Source organism: Mesocricetus auratus, unplaced genomic scaffold, assembly GCF_017639785.1.
Source record: "Mesocricetus auratus isolate SY011 unplaced genomic scaffold, BCM_Maur_2.0 Super-Scaffold_100025, whole genome shotgun sequence".
In the NCBI taxonomy this organism is placed as follows: Eukaryota; Metazoa; Chordata; class Mammalia; order Rodentia; family Cricetidae; genus Mesocricetus; species Mesocricetus auratus.
Genome location: NW_024429206.1, coordinates 5,458,717 through 5,473,121, shown reverse-complemented (window position 1 = coordinate 5,473,121; position 14,405 = coordinate 5,458,717). Strand labels below are relative to the sequence as shown.

At 47.9% G+C, this 14,405-nt stretch overlaps 2 protein-coding genes across 3 annotated transcripts in view; one reads left to right on the top strand and one right to left on the bottom strand.

The window, feature by feature from the left end:
* LOC101823484 (SV2 related protein) overlaps nucleotides 1–14,405 on the top strand; it is a 58,376-nt gene that overhangs the window by 567 nt on the left and 43,404 nt on the right. The window lies entirely within an intron of this gene.
* Usp30 (ubiquitin specific peptidase 30) overlaps nucleotides 1–14,405 on the bottom strand; it is a 52,997-nt gene that overhangs the window by 31,420 nt on the left and 7,172 nt on the right. The window lies entirely within an intron of this gene.

Genomic DNA, 14,405 nt, shown 5'->3' with positions numbered 1-14,405 from the left:
CTTTCTCTCACACTGTGCAATTCCTGATGTTTTCCCCCTGCAAGGTCTTTTGGAAAGGACCGATGTTATGCCTAAACAGCAAGGATGCCTTCCTAGCAGAGAGGATGGGGCAGGTTGGGGAAGCATGTGAATGAGAGGATCGTGAGCTGTGCCTGGAGACTCTTGCCTTCTGAATGAAGGGCTTGGGGAAGAGCTAGCTGGAGTAAGCCTCACTAGAAATGCATTCCTTTGAGGTGGGGAATTGGGGGGGGGTTACCTAGTTCACGCTAAGAATCTTAGGAGAAGACAGAGAGGCACCAGAAAGGACAGAGGCCTTCAGGGGGATTTGCAGGTATTTTTCAGGCCACAAGCGACAGTGATTTGTTAAGCAAATTCCAAACGTCTGAACAGGGACACGAAGGATAATATTTTCATGGGGTTCCGGCTTTAATTTTAAGAGTCTCTGGTCATCTGGCAGGTGGAAGTCACTTCCATTTGGGTCTTTTGGGAAGGTTTGGTTATTGTTAGCCTGTGTGTACATGACTGACTTTAAAAATGATGTGAGTCCCCCCAACATCTCAAGCTACTGAAGAATTCTCACAAGTGACTTTTAGAGTGACTGATCCGGCTTCTCTGAGGCTCTGAGTGCTCGTGGAGGTTGTCATGTTTACTTCTCAATTAATGTAAAATTAATTTTCATTATACATTTTCATTAATTGAAACTGTACTTTTTTTTGAGACAGGGTTTCTCTGTAGCTTTGGAGATTGTCCTGGAACTAGCTTTTCAGCTTTTGTTAATAGATCCTTAAATACCCTTTTGACTAATGGCAGCTTTAATTTGTACCCACTTCTAATATCCAAAGTCCATATACCATATACAAAGACATAAATACATGAATGTCAGAGTACAGATGCCTCAAGGAACTCATGCCACCGAGCTCTCATTGAGCTCAGGCATCATGTCCACAGTGCCAAACAATTATCCAAAATTAAAAAAAATGAAACAAAATTTGGTGTTCCAAATAAGAATGCATATTGGAATGACAGCTTTAGTGGAATGGATTGTCAAGCACTGGCAGAGCATGTGAATTTAGCCAAAGACATACGTGCCTTCAGGTTACTAATATATGGATATGACATCACATACTGATTCTGTCCATAACTAAAAGAGAGTGAAAACAGGGAACTATGGGCCGGCTCATTCAGAACACTTGCTTACCATGCACAAGGCCAGGGATCCCATTCCCAGCACTAAACATACAGAAAGGGACAGTGAGAATAGAGAAACTATAATCTGTAATTAAGTGAAGCTGGGTCTAGAGATGAAGGACTGGAATCCCAGCACCCGAGGGAGATACCAAAAAATACACATTCTGGGTCAGTCTGAACCCCATCCTGTCTCAGAAATATAATAATGATACTACTACTACTATTAATAATAATAATAATAAATTTTATTTTAAATATATGACAGTGATGCAATACACACAAAGTAGATACAGTGATTACAGTTTACAGGTAGCTTAAGAAGCATCCATCCTGTCCCTCAGGGTGATTTTCAATTCTCAATCTCAATATTTTACAAATAGAAGAACATGTACTATCTATCAGAGAGGTTAAATGGTTTACTGTCAGAGAACATTGGCTCTCATCCAGGCAGATTTGGGTTCAAATCTTGACCTCAAGTCATTAGCCTTTCTAAGACTCAGTTTCTCTAACTATAAAGAGCCCGGGACAGATGGGGACAAGTGGATAGTGGCACAGTGTGTGGCTAGCATACTTGAGTACCCAGGTTCGAGTCCTAAAAAATGACTATCATAATTCTTGATTCATTTGCTTATTATGAAGGTTAAATGAGATGTGTGCTAAATGCTTGACAACACAAAGCAATAGACACTACCTTTTTGCTATTGTCATTACATCTGAAGTATTTATAAAAGGTAGTGATATAGGTTAGTGCTTCTGGACTCCCCAAAATGGCTGCTGGAAAACCCCAGGGGCTGGAGAGCCCATTCGGCTGTTAAGAACACCTGCCGCTCTTCCAGGGGACCAAGTTTGGTTCCCAGCACCCATGTTCTCACAAACACCTGTTAACTCCAGTTCCAGGACATCGGATGCCCTCTTCTGTCCTCACATGTGGCTTACAGGCACACATTCAGGTAAATAAAAACAAAAAGCCAAAATGTTTATGAAAAGAAAGCCCCAAGATACACTTGAATGAAGTCATAATTAGTCTGTGAATGTGCTGGCCTCCGTTTATAAGAACAAGGAAGCTAAAAGAGAAAGAAAACAGGCAACTGTGTGAATCTGAGTGGGTTACACATCACGACTTAGATGTTTCTCAGACCATGCCCTGCATATATTATGCGCAGATTGCAGGCAGCAGATTTCCTGAGAGCAATATGGTTTAAAAATTTTTTTCAGAGTGCTGGCAAGAGTGGACTCTGGAACAGACTGGGCCCTGCGGGAGGTTGGGTGTTCATAGGCCCTAAGCCTCTAAGCAGATTGCTGGGATGGGGAGGGGAGGGGAGCAGCACAAGAGTCTAAGAAAGTAGTCTTTGGTGCACCCAGAGGCCCTGCTGCACAGCTCTGGCATGGCCCAGTTGAGACCACAAAAGGCCTTGTTCACCTGCTGTCTGCTAAGGACATCATGTGGGTTGTGGGGCAGCTGAAAGTTTGTATGCTGCTCTTCATTATCCTGGACTCCATGCGAGGCAGGCCTTGTGAGATTTCTCTTTCCCAGGATAATGATTTTTTTCTTTCGGTGATGGGGATGGAACCCAGGGCTTCATGTATGCTAAGAAAACTCCATCACTGATCTATATGCCCAGTCATCAGATGACTCTGTCTTTTCCTGGAATTCACTATATAGACCAGGTTGTCCTAGAGCTCATAGAGATCCGCCCGCCTCTGCCTCCTGAGTGCTGGGATTAAAAGTGTGCCACCACACCTGGCCACTCAATAGTTTGATACCATCCTTGGTACAAAGGACTGGATGGATGGCTAAGGTAAAATGGCCCACACCTTGGAGAAGCTGTCTTCTACAGCCACAGTAAGGTAGCCACTGGCCGCATGTGCCTAATATAAATTATATAATTTACATGTGAAATAATTCATGCAATGTAATTTTGTTCTATTTATTTTTCTGTGGCTGTGCTAAGACATCCTGCATCATAGAGGAGGGAAGGGCTTTATCTGGCCTCTGTTCCTCATCACGGTCCATCACTGAGAGAAGCCAGGGTGGGAACTTGAAGTGGCGCACTGACTGTCATTATCTCCCACTGGGGAAGTCACTTCACAGTCAAGGTACAGCAGGAACCACGGAGGATGCTGCTTGCTGACTCACTGACCAGCTTGTACCCAGCTGGCTTTCTTACACAGTTCAGAACCACCTGGCCAGGAACTGGTGCCACCCATAGTGGGCTGGACCTTCCTAAGACAATTAACTATTGAGACAGTTCCTCACAGAGAGGCACACAGGCCAAGTGGCCTTCCTCTAAGGTTGTGACCAGTTGATAGTTAAAGCTGATCAGGACAAATACATAGTATAAATAAATAAACAAAATCTGCCCCTGTCCTCAGATGCTCGCTCCTTGGCGAGGGGCTTCTACTGTGTGTATGTCTAGACCATTTCTGGGCAGCACTGGTTTCCCGGTTGTGTTGTGCAATTCTGGCCTGGGTGAAGAGGCAGGGATTGAGTGCATCTAATTCATAACTGCTTTAAATGTGCATCCGGCCTCGGGCTATGCAGGAATCCTGATTCTAGATGATGATGAGAACGAGGAGAGCTTCCATTTAAGTTAGGAACCATTCAGAAACAAATGCCAGTGTGGAGCGTTTCAGAAAGAGGGGACTTTGTGAGGAAAAGCCCAGAGTGGGAAGTTATCGGGTAGAGCATGATGAATGAGCATCTTCAGGGATGGCCACAGAAGACCACAGGGTCAGAACACTCAGGCCCTCAAAGGATGCTGTGAAGTCAGGTCTGTAGTCTCCATGTGCTCTGTCCACCATCTCTCCTCTTTCACATTCCCGTCTTTGTGAAAGAGCATGCATCTGACACCTCAGTGTCATTTCTGCTGGCCTCAGATAAAATGGGGGATCCGAGTCAGGCAGTGCTGGGTTCAAATACTGCCTCTGACACTTACCATTGGGGTGCTTTTGGGTCTTTGACCTCATCTTCCTGAGGCTAGATGCTCATCCATGAAGTTGGCAGCCTGCTCGCCCCTGCATGTCTGACCTGACATAGGAGCCAGGGAAGACACTGGGCAGTGAGGCTCCAATGGATGCTTCTGACATTTCTTGTCCTCCTCTGCTTTGGCTTGGGTCCCTGGACCTGACTTGGTTCAGGAAATGAAGAAGCAGATGCATGCCTGCACTGGTGTGGCAGCAAGCAGCCAAACGTGAATTCTTTTAAAAAATAATAAATATTTATATCTGTTTAATGTATATGAATGTGTGTATGTCTGCATGAGTTCCGGGAGGAGGTTGTGACCCTCTTGACAATATAGTGCTGGCAAGTGACCTCTGATTCTCTGCAAGATCAGTGAGTGACCTTAGCCACCAAGCCCCCTTGAATCTACAATCCCTGCTCTTTTAGCAGCACCGATCCCCTGGTGGTCACACCCCATTCCCTGGTGGCCACACCCCCATTCTCTGGTGGCCACACCCCCATTCTCTCGTGGCCACACTCCCAAGCCCCCATCCCCTGGTGACCATACCTCCATTCCAAACTGTTGAGGCCAACTTTGACTTTCTCTCACATACTTTCAGTCTTTGGGAGATCTTGCTGCCCTGTGTCTCAGTGTCATCCACACTCCAGCCTGTCTCTCTCTACAGTCACCAGGTCCCAAAGGCACATCCCATCTGTTCTCAGCAGGATTTAGCTCCTCACAGGCCTCCCCACTCTTGACCTTGCTTCCTAACAGCCTGCCCTCAGCTCATCCACTGGAAGGTTTTTCCTGTAGATTTACTTAGCTTAGAATCTTTTTCTATGTGTGCATGTATCTGTGTGTAAGTATGTGCACATGAGGGTGGGGGCTCACGGAGGACAGAGGGGACACGGGGTCTCCTGAAGCTGGTGTCAGAGGCACTGTGAGCCATCAATCTCAGGTCCTTTGCCAGAGCAGTGTGCATTCTTAACGGCTGAGCAATGGCTCCGTCTCAAGAGGGACTTTGTTAGCAGTCATGTCATGCTGTCACCTGCTCAAAGGCTTCCTGGGGCTCCTGTCCACACTGCCTCTAACAGCTGCGGCCTTCTCTCACATATACCAGCTGGGTACCATAAGCCCTAAGCCAACAAAAACCCAAACCAGAAGAAGCAGGCCATGGTCACCTTGCCTGTAGGGTGGGAGACGGCTTGGCTGCTGTGGAACAGTGTGGTGGGGCCTCAGAAACTCAAGAATAGGGATCTCCCTGCTCTAGAAGATCTATATGCTAGGGGTCTGCACAGGATGGACCAACTGTGGGCTCAAAACAGAGAGCAGTGTGGCCTCCTCACTAAGCACATCCAGGCTGGCTTTGTCATTGCTCTCAATGACACAGTCTGTTTCCATGATGCTGACCCTGTGACTGGGACTGTAAGTAATTTAGGGATGTGTTAAAGTATACAGGAGGATGTGTGGCGTTGTGTGTAAATCCCATACCAGTTCATATCTTTTGAGTACTCACAGACTATGGCTTCCATGTAAGGTTCTGGAACCGATTCCCATAGCTATGAGAGATGGCTGCGTACCCAAAAGAAATGGGTGAGTGGTCTCAAAGAGGCGTTTGCATCCCATGGGCATCCCGATGTTATCAGTGTAGCCAAAACGTGGAGACAGCCTACATCTGCCCACAGATAAAGTGTGGTATATCTAGTCGACTGGAATACTATTCAGCCTTGCAAAAGGAAAAATATTATGGTCCATACTGCAGCAAGAGTGAACCCTGAAGTCAGGATGCAGAATGGAACATGAGTACTTGGTGCAGCTGCTTGGATGGCGTGCCCAGAGTAGGTATGCTTTTGGAGACATGGAGTGGAATGGTGGTTGCCAGGGAGTTGGTGGGAAAGGGGGGACAGGAAGCAGCATCTGATGGATGCAGACTTGAGGATTTGAAAAAATGTGGGTTTTTTTGGGGGGGGTCGAGACAGGGTTTCTCTGTGGCTTTGGAGTCTGTCCTGGAACTAGCTCTTGTAGACCAGGATGGTCTCGAACTCACAGAGATCCGCCTGCCTCTGCCTCCCGAGTGCTAGGATTAAAGGCGTGTACTTCTGCTGCCACCACCCAGCCAACTGGCTTGCTTTAATTTCTTTTTTCTTTCTTTTTCCTTCCTTCCTTCCTTCCTTCCTTCCTTCCTTCTTTCTTTCTTCCTTGTTTTTTCAAGACAGGGTTTCTCTGTATTGTTTTGGAGCCTGTCCTGGAACTCTCTCTACAGACTAGGCTAGCCTCAAACTCAGAGATCTGCCTGCCTCTGCCCCCCAAAGTGCTAGAATTAAAGGCATGCACCACCATGGGTTCAGGGATTACAGGTGTATGCTATCACAAGCTGTAAGATGATGAAATTTGTTGCATATATTTTGCCATAACTGAAAAAAGGCAGTGTCCATCCATCCTCCAAAGATGACTCAAGCTAACCTTTCCTATTTTGTAACATTTGTCATTTAAAAGTATTATTACTATTATTATTATTATTATTATTATTATTATTATTATGTGTTAAGCCAGAACCTCTGGCTCAACCCTGCATGATCTAGAAAGCCCCATTCCTCCCTCTCTCCCTCCTTCCCTCCCTCCCTCCCTCCCTCCCTCCCTCCCTCCCTCCCTCCCTCCCCACTCATCTCTCTCCAAACCTCACCCGCTCAGAGAGTCTCTGAACAAAGGGAAGAAAGGTGCCAAAAAGCCCAATTCCGAATTTCTGGCAACTATTGCAACTTCCTCCCCTGCAGTTGTCCCCCAAGGCCCCTGCCGAAGCGCTCAGCTTTTGACCATACTTGGGCACAAACCCAGCTTGTGTTATCACCCATCGCCTACAACCTATAAAGTCTTCCTGCATTAGTTCAGATGTGTGACTTCTCTGCCTTCAATCTCTGGGACCAGAGAACACGCCTGAGAGTTGCTCTGTTCAAATATACCTGTTGCTATACTTTTTCAATTCAGCTTGATCTGCCTTACTGCATCTGTCGAGAAACTCATTATGGGGGGGCAGAAAAGCTATTATTATATGTGTGTATAATGTGTGTTTAGGTGCACACACCACGGCGCACATGTGGAGACCAGAGAGCAATGTATGTAATTGGTTCTCTCCTTCCACCTTCACATGGGTTCCAGAAACTGAATTTGCATCTGTAAACTTATACTGCAAGCCCCTTTACCCACAGAGCCATCTTGCCAGCCCCCACCTTCTAAAACTCATTTATTTTGGTGCTGGAATTGAACCAGGGTCTTGACCATGCTAAGTACATGGTGTGCCCTGAGCCGAACCCTAGCCCTCATTGTCCATTGTGTTTCCTCTGCAGAGAAACGTTCGCAGGGAGGGGAACAATCCTACCTTCCAAGTGTGGGGACAGGGTTGCGGATTCCACCCCACACTGGATTACTGGGCCCCAGTGTAGACCAGTTTATGCAGGCCAAAGGATTAAGACAGCTTTGTGATGAGAAAAAAAAACAGAAAAAAATCCATGCGTTGGCTGGACTATTTTTCCTACCAGTTGTGATAAACACAGTTACAGAGCACTGCAGGAACTCCAGCCACCCAGGGAAACCAGACACAAATTTCTTGTTTTTATTTGTTTCTCACAGATTCTTTTTTAAAAAAATTATTTCTATAGCTGGGTGGTGATGGTGGGTGCATGCCATAAATCCCAGCACTGGAGAGGTAGAGGAAGGGGAATCTCTGAGTTTGAGGCCAGCCTGGTCTACAAAGCTATATAGAGAAAGCCTATCTCGAAAAATCAAAAAAAAATTAGTGCATGTGCGCGTGCTCGTGTGTGTGTGTGTGTGTGTGTGTGTGTGTTTGTGTGTGTGTGTGTGTACACGGAAGGTCACATAACAACTTTTGGGAGTGGGTTTGCTCCTTCCATCCTGTGGGACTGAGGAATGGAACTAACCATCTGGTTGGCCTCTGGTTGTAACCTCTCTAGCTGGGTATACTGGGTGCCATTCTGCATTAAGTGGTTGTTCTTGTGTTATTAGTAGTTTCTATTTCGCTATTTCATCCCGACAGGTTAATAAGATTTCCTTATTTCCAACAAAATTATCCAAGAAAACAATCTAGAAGTAAGAAAGACATTTGACTTAAAGTTTCAGAGGTCTTAACCCATGGCCAATTGGCTCCATTGTCTTGGGACAACCTGTGACTGGTTGGATTCATTGTCTTAGGAGAGCCCATGGCTGGTTGTCTCCATTGTCTTAGGAGAGTCCATGGCTGGTTGGTTCCATTGTCTTGGCATAGCCCATGCTGGTTGTCTCCATTGTCTTGGGAGAGCCCATGGCTGGTTGGTTCCATTGTCTTGGCATAGCCCATGCTGGTTGTCTCCATTGTCTTGGGAGAGCCCATGGCTGGTTGTCTCCATTGTCTTGGCATAGTCCATGGCTGGTTGGTTCCATTGTCTTGGCATAGTCCATGGCTGGTTGTCTCCATTGTCTTGGGATAGCCCATGCTGGTTGTCTCCATTGTCTTGGGATAGCCCATGCTGGTTGTCTCCATTGTCTTGGGATAGCCCATGCTGGTTGTCTCCATTGTCTTGGGATAGCCCATGCTGGTTGTCTCCATTGTCTTGGGATAGCCCATGCTGGTTGTCTCCATTGTCTTGGGATAGCCCATGCTGGTTGTCTCCATTGTCTTGGGATAGCCCATGCTGGTTGGGTCCATTGTCTTGAGGTAGCCCATGGTTTACTGGCTCCTTTGCCTTGGGATAGTCCATGGCTGGTTGTCTCCATTGTCTTGGAATAACTCTGTTGTTTTAGGAGAGTGGTGATTTAACAAACACAGCCTGGCAGCAGGAATGTGTAGGCAGACAAGGTCTCTTACCTCAGGGCATCCAGGAAGCACAGAGAGACAGAAAAGTGGTGGTGATCCCGGGACCTCTTCAAAGGTCTACCTTCAATGACCCAACTTCCTCTCACAGGCTGGTAAATGAGCCTTTAACACGGGCCTTACAGTGACGCTCTAGGTCCCAGGTGTGACAGGGGCATTTCTCCTTGACATGATTGACCTTTTAAACCAGATCTCACTGTTGGGTATTTAGCCATGTCCCCACCTGCTAAATGCCACAACCTACATCCCACTCAGCTCCAGTTATGAGAATTGAAACTATCTCACAGCATTGTCCACATCCCTGTGAGAGCACCCCTACCTTAGATGAGTTGTATTTCCTCCCAGGCCTCAGCTTCACCATTTGTGAGGTGGGGATAGTAAGGAGACCTGCCTTTAGGGCACATTGCCTCCTTGAAGTGGGCATTCATGAGGGGGTGCAGAGAACATTGTCTGGGCCTCGTAGATGCCCTCACTCTCTCTCTGTGATCATTATTATTGTGGTTGGATGGAAATGTCTCCACCAGCTCATTTGTTGGGACACTGGTCTCCAGTTGATGGCTTGGGTTTGAGAGTCTGTGGCACCTTCAGGATGTGGGGCTTAGCTGGAGGGTGTGGGTCACTGGGGAGTCGGCCTTGAGGTTTATAGCCAGCTGGGCCCTGTTTCAAAACTTCTTCAACCCTCCTGGTTCCCTGCAGGTGTCAGTGGGCTCTAGTCAGCACAGCTGTGCCACAGTTATGAGCAGTGTCCCTCAGACTGTGAGCCAAAAGAAACCAATTTCTTCCTGAAGTTACTTCCTCTGGGTGTTTCATCACCGACAGGAGAAATGTCACCAACGCAGGAAACTGGTTCCTGGAAGTAACCTGCTGCTGTGTTCAGCCTGACCAGAGAGGGTTCTGGGGCTTCAGAACTGGTTTGTGGCAGAAATGTAGAAGACTTTGGAGCTCTGGGCTAGGGAAGCCTTAGAATATGAGCAGAGCTTGGCAGGAGAGTCTGCTGGGGACCGTGGAAGATCAAAATGGCAATGGGGGTGCGCACTGCATGGCCAGGCTGGTATGTGAACCCCTGGTCTCCTACTCCTGGCGATGTTTTAGGGGACCATGGAGTTTTTAGGAGGAGGGGCCTGACTGGGAGAACTGAGATGAGTCTTAAGGTTAGAGCCTGACCCTGCTGTGGATCTGTTTCCTAATCTGCCCAGTCCGTGGGCAAGCTCCTGCAGACACACACCTTTCCTGGCTATCACAGACTGTATCCCCTTAAACCATGAACCAGAACAGACCTTTCCTGCCTGAATCGTTTTCCTTGGGTAATTTGTCACAGCGAGGAAGGTAATGAACACAATAACAAGTTAGCTTTTCAGATACAAGCTCACTGCTCGTCAGTCAACGAGGGATAACTGGAAAATGAATAAAATCCACATAAAACTATCATTTATATTAATGACAGAATTCAGTATTAGAAGGGACCTTCAAGGGTGTAGCACTCAACATCAGTAGCATGTTTCCAAACTTCTGTAGACACAGTCAGCATCTTACTGAGCTTGGAGTCCCTGAGTCACCCTGTGTAGAGCCTCTGGGTTGGGGTGAGATGCAGAGCTGGTGATTAAGCGACTTTCTTCAAGTGCTCTTGGCATTTGTAGGGAAACACTTGCCTATGGGTTAAGAACACTCATGCTGGAGCCTAGCATGTTGGTGCATACCTGGAAGCCCAGTATTTGGGAAGCTGAGGCAGGAGGATCATAACTGAGGTCAGCCTACCTTTTAAAAAAGTCACAGGGCTGGAGGGGCTAAGGGGTTAGCTTAGGGGTTAAGAGTGTCTGCAGCTTTTGCAGAGGCCTAAGCTTAGTTGCCAGTGTCCAGGCTGTGTGACTGTAACTCCAGCTCTAGGGAATCCAGCATTCTCCTCTGACCTCTGATTGTGCATGTACACACACACACACGCAAATCTTTTTACAAATTTCTCAGAGATTGGAGTACTGAATCTAAGGTCTCCTGCTGCTATGCAGTGTAGTGTCTAAGGGTCCTGGTGCAGGCACGGTAGCCTCTCTAAACCTCACATCACTTGTCAATTAATTGGAACCCCTTAGGCACGAGCGAGTCCAGAGTATTCAGGGCTTCCTCTGGCCCACTGCTACAATGCATACGTGTTTAAGTATCACCCTTGATGAACTCATGTAGGCACCCACCTGGGCAGAACGCCTCTGCTGCATCTGGCACCCCCTAAAACAGCCTTTTAATCTCAGGACTCTTCTGGCTGAGAAGGGGCTTCTCACGCCAGCTTGAAACCTGTTTCCACCACCTCCTACAGCAGTCAGTCTTTGGGTCCATATTGAACGAGGGTTTCCTTCCACATATCAGAACCTCAGACATTGAAAAGAGAGGTCCCTTCCCTGGGCAGCCTTTTCCCAAACCACAGCAATCTAAGAGCCCCCTCCCCCAAGGGGGCCGGCAAGAGGGCTCAGCAGTTAAGAGCACTGGCTGCTCTTCCAGAGGACCCAGCCAGGTTAAATTCCCAGCACCCACATAACAGCTCACAGCTGTCTATAACTCCATTTCCAGGGGACTTGACACCTTCAGACAGACAGACATGCTTGCAAAACACCAATGCACATAAAAATTAAGAGGGCCTCAGGCTGGCTCTGAAGGAGACCAGGCAAGAGTCATTTGTGAGTGAACTCTGGCAATTTCTGTCCTGTTCCTTGAATTGCAGTATTTAGCCACACCCACTCATCAGCGGCTGTCAGATGCCAGAGGCCCCAATGCAAAACAGCACAGGCACATGGGACAAGTTTAAAAGGGACTGTTTGTGACTGGGATCTCAGTCACCCAACAGCCTGTTTAGCCTTACAGGTGTCTCCCCAGGAAGATGTCTCCCTGTCTGACTGGAAGAATGAAGAGGCAGACACAGTAGTCCTGACGCGAGGCTCCCACCCTCCATCCCACAGCCTTCTGGTCCCATCACAGTCACCACACAGCCCCTGCCCTTGGTCTCCCTTCCTCTCTCGCCGTCTTTCAGTATTAACCACATTGGCTTCCTAGAGAGCCCCGTCACCTGTCACAGCTTCGCTGTGATCAAACGCCCAGCATGACATCTTAATAAATCTTTTATTTTTGTCTCACAGTCTCTGAGGCTCCCAGGCCACTGTGGTGAGAGAGGAACAGTGGACAGCTCAGTTCATGATGACAAAGGCATGTGGTAGAGGCTGTCAACATCACAGAGCCCAGGAAATAGAGACCGTGACAGGAAGGAACCAGGATGACATACCCCTAAGGACCCGCCCCAGGGGACTCCTTCCTTGTGTTAGGGTCTCAAGCTGAAGGTTCCTCAGCCTCTCAGAAACGCAGCAACAGCTGGGACAAACCCCATTCCAAACAGGAGCTGGTGGAGGTGGAGTGAGGGGGCGGGCACCTCAGAAGTCACCGTGCTATCCCTTCTAGAGGGGACAAATCCTCAGACAACAAAAGCTCAGCTAGCATTGGGTCCTGGGGTCCTGTCTCTAGTCACCTCCCTTCTCTGGTCCTCAGCCTACGGAGCACATCCACTTGCCCCCACCACCGCGTCGTTGTCCCCCCACCCCACCCCCGCATCCCCCGCTTATTGCTGTAAGCGGAACACATCTTTCATTGGGCCTCTTAACCCACCCATGCCTAAATCACAACACAGTCCGTGTGCATGCGTGTTTGCACATGTGTGTGGGGACCAGAGACAACACGCCTGTTGTTCCTCAGGGGCCATCCCCTTTTTTTTGGGACATGGTCTCTCTCTGGCCAGGAACTTGCCAAGCAGGCTAGAGTAGTTGTCAAGTGAACCACGGGGATCTACCTGTCTCTGGCTCCCTAGAGCTGGGATTAGCAACACCTGCCCCACACCTGGCTTTTTTAAAAAGTGGGTTCAGGAGCTTGAATGTGGGCCCCCCTCCTACTCACAAGGCAAGCGTTTTACCAACAGCCCCCCTCTGAGGTGTCCCTGTGTCTTGCAAGGCTGTGAGCACACAGTCCTCTTGTGAGAGAAGGCACTTGGTGACCTCACCACAACAGGGCTGAGAACCATATGACCTTTGTCCCACTCTGTAGCCAACATCGAGCACACCACCAGCCCTGGGTGAACACCATCACCAGTGTTTTCAAGGCACTGTCTACACGGAGAGACCTTCAGTTCCCATGGTAATGGCTACCATCTCTATTTAAAATCCATGAAACTGACTCAGAGTGGTGAAGTAACCTACCCAGGGTCACACAGCTCCTGAACAGCATGAGTAAGGAGAGTCAAAGCCAAGACAGTCCTAGGTGGCACTGGGCTCTCTTCTGAGGTGACGGCCCTGTCTGCAGGACCCTAAGTGCTACTCTGTGATGATCACAGATCAATTCAAGCTTCAGTTGTCAGCCTGGACTCAGGGAACTAGGGCCAGAGGCCCAGATGGAGAGAGAGAGCTATCCTGACCAAGGACTCCCGAGTTACAGGTCCTCATGGTCCCTGACAGGACAGATCTCGCTGGACAGCTGTCTGCTCAAGCTCTCCCTTTCCTTAAGCAGCAGAATTGGCTAAAGCAAATGTCTCTGGCTATTTTGGTAAATTATAAGATATGTATATATAGTGTATCTAAATGCCAAGAAATCCCAGCAGCAGGAGTCGGTCTGCCTTAGGCCCACCGTGTACTCAGCATATGCCTCTGATGTTTGATTTTTCTTACACACTCCCCTCTCAGGAAACCTTGGCACACACAGTTGATAAACTTTTTTTTTGAAGCTCAAGGGAGTCAAACTATAGCCGGCCTGACTGCATCTAATTTACCATCATCAAAGGTGTCTTTTTCGTATCTGCACAAAAGACAAGTCCTAACAGTGAAGTTGCTTCTCGAAGGTCACCAGGGAGGAACTGTGACCAGGGCCTGCCAGGTGGGGGTCATTCCTACTCATCAGCTGTTCAGCCTTGCCTTGGTCCCGTCACCAGCCCATCACCCCCATTCACAAAGTCATCTGCCAGCCTGTGCAGCACAAAGCTAACCTGAATTGGTACTCAGGAAAGATAAAAAACAAAAGCAATCTGACATCACAGTTAAAAAATGCCTAAAACTGCCAAGCGCTGGTGGTGCACACCTCTAATCCCAGCACTTGGAAGACAGAGGTAGGTGGATCTCTGAGTTCAAGCCAGCCTGGTCTACAGAGAGAGTACCAGGACAGTCAGGGATACACAGAGAAACCCTGTCTTAAAAAATAAAAAAAAAATAGGGCCTGGAGAGATGGCTAAGAGGTTAAGAGCTCTGGCTGCTCTTCCAGAGGTCCTGAGTTCAATTCCCAGAAACCACATGGTGACTCATAGCCATCTATAATGAGATCTGGTGCCCTCTTCAGGCATGCAGGCACACATGCAGACGGAATACTGTATGCATAATAAATAAATAAGTCTTTAAAAA